Raw genomic sequence first — 6544 nt, 5'->3', positions numbered from 1 at the left:
GGCAGCCCTCACATAGTGGCTCTTTTTTCTCCTACCCACCGTCTACTCCTGGACTTGTAGGTAAGATTGTGTATCCTTTGCTCACTGTTCTTTTTTCAGAATATGGTTCTCCCTTGCTTTCCTCACTTCCCTATTCAGATGCCCTCAGTTCCTTTAAAGCACATGCCATCTGACTGGACCATCTGGTACCCTTCCTGGTTGCAGTCATCTGTCATCCCCTGGTCACTTCCTACCTGCTCTTCTTCCTCTACATGAATGAAAGGTTTTTTTTAGCACTTTACACTACTTTGGTGTACTGTATTTTTCTGCTCTGTGGCTTTTGTCATAAATCTTAGTGACATCAATATCCACAAGGATAATTGTCCCATACCTTGTTTGTGACCCCTTCATGCCTAAATATTTATCTTTTCCTCACCTCTGATATTTTTTCTCTTGATCATACTCCAGGCCTCTGCCTCTGAAACTTCAATTTCTAGCATCTCACTTGCTGGCCATTACTTTCTATTTTTCCATTTCAGCGCTTTCATTTTGAGCTGAATTGTGTTCTCCCAAACTTCTTATGGTGAAATTCTAATCCTTAGTACTTCAGAATGTGACTATATTTGGAGATAGGGTCTTTACAGAGGCGATTGAGTTAAAATAAGTCATAAAATGGGACCTAATCCAAAATGACTGGTGCCCATCTAGGAGGCGACTAGGACACAGACTTTCATAGAAGGAAGACCAGCTGAAGACCCAAGGAGAAGATGGCCATCTACAAATTGAGGAGAGGGAAACTAACCCTGACAGCAACTTAATCTTGGACTTCTAGTCTCCAGAACTGTGAGAAAGTAAATTTCTGTTATTTTAACCACTCAGTCTGTGGTATTTTGTTTTTGCGTCCTGAAATGACCAGTATAGCCCTCTAATATCCGTATGTTCTCACATCTTTCCTCAGATAGGATTTCATGGTCCAGCACCTTAATCATGTCCTTCTATACACCTTTGTTTTTCTGGCCCCTCATCAATCTTTTACATGTTGTATGTTATAAATTCTGCCTGGAAAAACTTCCACTCTGGTTGGATCCAACTCCCTACTTGGATGAAGCCTGTGGCCAAGCAGCTGAGCATGGCTAAAGGACACTCAACACCCATCAGTACACGTGGAAGCATTGCAATCCCAACGTTCCTCTAGTCACTCACTCTCCACTTCTCTGAGAAGACCATTTGACAGCATCTTCTTGGTCCTCAGACTTTGATTCTCCTTTACGTTCTCAGTGATCGGCCTCTTGTTTCAGGGCCCACAGTGAAGCAACCAAAAAAGTACTCTTTGATCTTCCTTCACCAAATCTCAACTGCCTTGCTTCTATGCCCACAGACTTTGTTGTCTGATCTGTGAAAAAGGATGAGTTACTCCTCTGTCTAGCATGGCAACTCCTTTACTGGCCTTCTGGATTGCCTACTCAAGGAGACTGCTCCTGCAGTTGCCCCCTCCCTCTCCTGAATCAGTGCCCTTCCCAGCTTTCTGCAGGCTCACACGTCAGGTTCCCACATCTGCTAATGCTTCACTGCAGTAGGCTTTGCTGGGCTGAGTTTACAAACCCTGAAATCTTAATGTATGCAACAGTGATTTATCTCTTATAAAACATCCAGTGGGTGCTGGGGGGCTTTTCAAGGGCAGTTTTCCCCCATGAGACTGACACAGGGATCCTCGTTCCTCTAGCCTATGAGGTCATCACCTCAACAAATGGCTTCCAGTGTTCCTATGGCCAGGGGTAAAAAGAGGGGAAATGGCATACACATAATTGGGAGAACAACATTTATTATTTTTTTCTAGGAAATGTTGCTATAGAGATAAAATTTTTAAATTCCAAGATATTAAAAAAAACTCTTTACTATTCATTGTGTGGGATTTCACCTACCACTGATAAGTAAAATAAGAGCGATGATCTCCTTTGTATGCTGTGGACATATCAATGGAATTTTCTCTTTCATTCTGTGTTTGTGTGTTTTCTGTAGAATTCACAACAATACACTTATTTTGGGAGAGCAAGGGTGATTTCATTTAATAAATATCCAATTGGGAGAGAGGGATTATTCATTAAGTTTTCTCTTTATAACTCTATAGCATCTGGGATGAAAATCAGCTGAATTCACATACAAAAGGAAACTATTTGCTGTCCATTTTGTCAGAGTGAGGGCAATGAATTTGTTCATGCTTGTGTATCCCTGCTTGGGGTTTTCAATAGGCATTCATGGTGCTCCTACCTAATCTTAGGTTTTGGTTTTAGGAGTCCAGCTGCATATTCACAAATAGGTCCTTTGAAACTAACAGATATAATAAAGAAGAATATGGAATATAGTTTCCGTTTATGTAGTTCATGATTCTGTGGGTCAGTGGTTCTTCTGGTCTCACTGAGCTTAGTCACATGTCCTCAGCTTCCTGTCGGCTAGTTAGCTCTGCTTCTGAGGGTCTGGCTACAGGCTGGGTGGCAATGGAGATGACTTAGGCAAGTGTCGCTCATCTTCCTGCAGGACTGCCCAGGCTTGTTCACATGGAAGTTGGGCAGGATCCCAAGAAAGAGAGAGGGAGACTGTAAGGTGCTAGATCCTAAGGCTTGAACTGGTGAGCTCTCAGTTCTGCCACATTCTATTGGCCTGACAAGGCACCATGTCAGTCCATACTTGAGGAGTGAGGAAGTAGATTCCGACTCTTCATGGCAAGAGTTGTAAAGTCAAGTACAAACAGATACAGAAAAAGGAAGAAATATGATTTATGGCCACTTAGTGACCTACCACATAGGACAGACACTTGAGAAGTGCAGCCTGAGGTATCAGAATTGTTTCTTCACCTAATACTAGCCAGTGGAGAAAGCGAAGTCAGAAGTATGTCTTTGAAACAAGGCCTTTCTAAATATTTCTCCTTTGCTTGCCCATCTCTATCACTATTAAATACATATCTTTCAGAAAATAGTCATTCTTTTAAAACTAAAAGCTCCAATTTTTAAGCTCATTTATTTTCCAATGGAAATAGTTTTCTGAAAGAGGAAGTGTGTTGATTGCATCGAGAAGGCCCAGCATCTTGTCCCCATGGTAACAGCATCTTGAATTCTCTAAGTGTTCACCACCTGGTGTTTTGAGGCCCAATAGTCATATAGTACCATGTTATCGGATGTGAGAGAAAGAATCTACATGCACCACACGTAACAAGGACAGTGGCCCCACAGGTGCTATTTGGCATCAGATCATTCTATGCAGAATGATCTGATGCCAAATAGCACCAATACCAGATACTCCTTTTCACAACATAGGAACAGATTATGTTGTAATGCTTTCAAGTATGTCTTAGACATCAGGTTTACTGCACATTTGCAAATACACAGAAACACACACAATTAATTCTTGAGTTCTGAATGGAAACAAAACTCATAGCAGCCCTAACAGTCCTATTATTAGTTACTAGAATATTTGAAATTATTACACTTTTATTGTAGCCTTTTAAAGAAGATGTTTGAGAAATACGATGTCTAAGTCATAAGATACTTGTATGGGTGGTTGCCTTTCCATGAAAATTGTCCTCTTTCCCAAAACCCTTGTCTTCCTAGGTGTCACTAGGGCTTTTGAAAATTAGAATTTAGAATCAAACCAAGCTCCATCTCCATACCATAGTTTGGGGGCTGTAAATGACAGATCTACTGTCTGTCCGCAGCTGTGACTTCCGTTAGGCTGCACAGGAACCTCGAGAGAACGCTCTTTGTTCACTGTGGTAGCTGAATGGCTGCTGTTGCTGCCGCAACTGTAAAGCAGTTTTCTGTTGTAAAACCTGTAGTAGTGGAATTCGGGAAAGGTGGATCCCTCCGGGAACTGAAGAGAGGATGTTTGTGGGACGTGTTTGAATGGGTCACTGGGTAGGAGTGGAGGCATTCTTAAGATTAGGAAGCAGGAACCCAGTGGGTTGCTGGGAAAAGTGGACATGAGCTTTGACCTAGGAAGAGACAGGTCTTTCTGGATCCCGGGAGAGATCTGCCACGAGGCAGAGAAGTTCCCGGGATGATGTCATCCACCTGGAGGGGACACAGAATGTGAGGAACCTAAATTCTGATACCACAAACAGTAGGTTAAGACTTGCCACTCACTGGCTGGTGTGATGATGAAAAAAGTCCATGCATGCAACATGGCTTTAAAAACGGTAAAGCAATGTCCAAAGCTCTTTCTTCTCCTTTGGGGACCCACAGGGCAAGGAATGAGGTAAAAGAGGGCAGATGTAGTGTTCAGAAAAGGAAAATGCTATTGATGTGCACCTCTCTTTCCCAGAAAAGCTGGCTCCTATGGGCTTGGGAGATCCTGGGTCTGAGGAAAGGAATACTGAGTGGAAGAAAGAAACAGGGGATCTATGCACCTTTACAATTCTGCTTCTTGGGTAACTTGGCATCTGGTTGTCAGTTATCTGAGGAGAGGGAGTTTATCTCAGCAAAGATTTGTTTTTGCTTGTACGTGGGTGCCCTGGAATTCCTTGCATTCTCATTTATAATCCATCCTACATAGTCTTGTATGAGTTTCTGTCCTCCATGTGTCATTTATTCCTTGCTGTCACTCTAGGATGAATATATTTCTGGAACTCCCATCCTGTATCCATAATTCTAAAACCCAGAAAGCTCTAAATTAGAATGTTATTTTTTAAATTTTGGTGACAACACCTGACTCGAATTGTCATTTGATAAATTTTATTTTCTCGTTCCGTTGATTATTGATACATTTTTGTGAAGGAATATCAGTGTGTTTGCTTAACCAAGTGCTGGCCCAGACATGATGGGTGTTATATAAAATTCAGTATATGTACTATATTACTTTATGTAATTAAAATCTAGCCCCAAGGATTTCATGTAAGAGTCTGTGGATGTGTATTATTTCCACATTAAAGGTTGAAATGGAGGCTTCGTGAGGTTAAGTGCCTGACTTAAGGTCACATAACCAGGAAATGGTGGATTTCAACTCAGGTACATTAGATTGTGGTGTCTTTTTCTACTGAGTTGCAATGGTTTTAGTGAATACTTTGTTTTTGGGTCAGGGAATTCTTTTGATGCACCACTTTTAAAAGAATAATGAAAGATGCTTTTGAGAGCTGTAGCCATAGGCAAACATTCACCATCAATCCATCACAACTCTGTAGAAGATGAAGAAACCTTCTATTGTTCTTTAACTTGCAGCAGACTGTTCATTCTGTCCACCTTTCTCTTTAGCATTAGTCCCTGGATGATACTGGCTTCCAGTCATCTTAAACTGAGTATCTTTTTAGCAACACAAATAAAATATGGTGAGAGCAAAGCACAATCTCTGGGTCGTCAACATGTGATGTCTGAATCTTGTAATCATCGTCACTCTTTACAGACTTCAGTTCTTCATCTCAGTCTATTTCTGTGTTCATTTTTCCTTTTACACAGTCTGGGGAAAGAACATTATCACTTTTAATTTAATTTAATTAATTTATTTAAAGTAATTAACATATAGTGTATTATTAGTTTCAAGGTAGAGTTTGGTGATTCATCAGTTGCATATAATACCCAGTGCTTAGTACATCATGTACCCTCCTTAATGTCCATCACCCCATTACCCCCTCCCTCGACCTCCCCTCCCCTCCAGCAACCCACAGTTTGTTTCCTATGATTAAGAATCTCTTATGGTGTGTTTCCGTCTCTGATTTCATCTAATTTTATTTTTCCTTCCCTTCCCCTGTGTTCATCTGTTTTTCTTAAATTCCACTATGAGTGAAATCATGATATTTGTCTTTCTCTAACTGACTTATTTTGCTTAGCATAATACCCTCTGGTTCTGTCCATGTCGTTGCAAATGGCAAGATTTCATTCTTTTTGATGACTGAGTAATATTCCGTCATATACACAGAGACAGAGAGAGAGAAAATGAGAGCAAGAGAATAAGAGCTCTGGTGTCTCTCTTCCTCTTCTTTTTTTTTTTTTTTTTTTTTGGTCTTTTTTTCAAGTTTTTATTTAAATTCCAGTTAGTTAACATACAATGTAATATTAGTTTCAGGTGTAGATTTCAGTGATTCAACATTTACATACAACACCCAGTGCTCATCACAAGTGCCCTCCTGAATCCCCATTAGCCCATCCCCTACCCACTTCCCCTCCAGCAGCCCTCAGTTTGTTCACTATAGTTAAGTCTGTTTCTCTCCCTTTTTTTATAAGGACACTAATTCTATCATGGATGTCACACCCTCATGATCTCATCTAAACCTAATTATCCCCAAAGGCCCCATTTCCAAATATACACTGGGACTTAGGGCTTCAACATATGAATTTTGGGGGACAAAATTCAGCCCCTAATGTAATCTGTTTCACAACCACATCCTTTTAGTATTTAAAATGCTACATATAACACTGGATTGGGAATCAAAAAGTTAGGTTCTGTTTCCTGCTTTAGTATTAGGAAAAAACAGTCCAAATTTTCAGACTTCTGTTTCAGCATACATTAAAAAATGGGGTGGAACTAAATGATCCCCATATAATACCCTAGTTTAGGTAATTTTGTCAAGGGTCCTAGTACT

This window comes from Callorhinus ursinus, unplaced genomic scaffold (assembly GCF_003265705.2).
Source record: "Callorhinus ursinus isolate GAN/ISIS: 27379988/994484 unplaced genomic scaffold, GSC_fseal_2.0 scaffold1, whole genome shotgun sequence".
Lineage (NCBI taxonomy): Eukaryota > Metazoa > Chordata > Mammalia > Carnivora > Otariidae > Callorhinus > Callorhinus ursinus.
Note: the sequence above shows the minus strand (reverse complement) of the source record.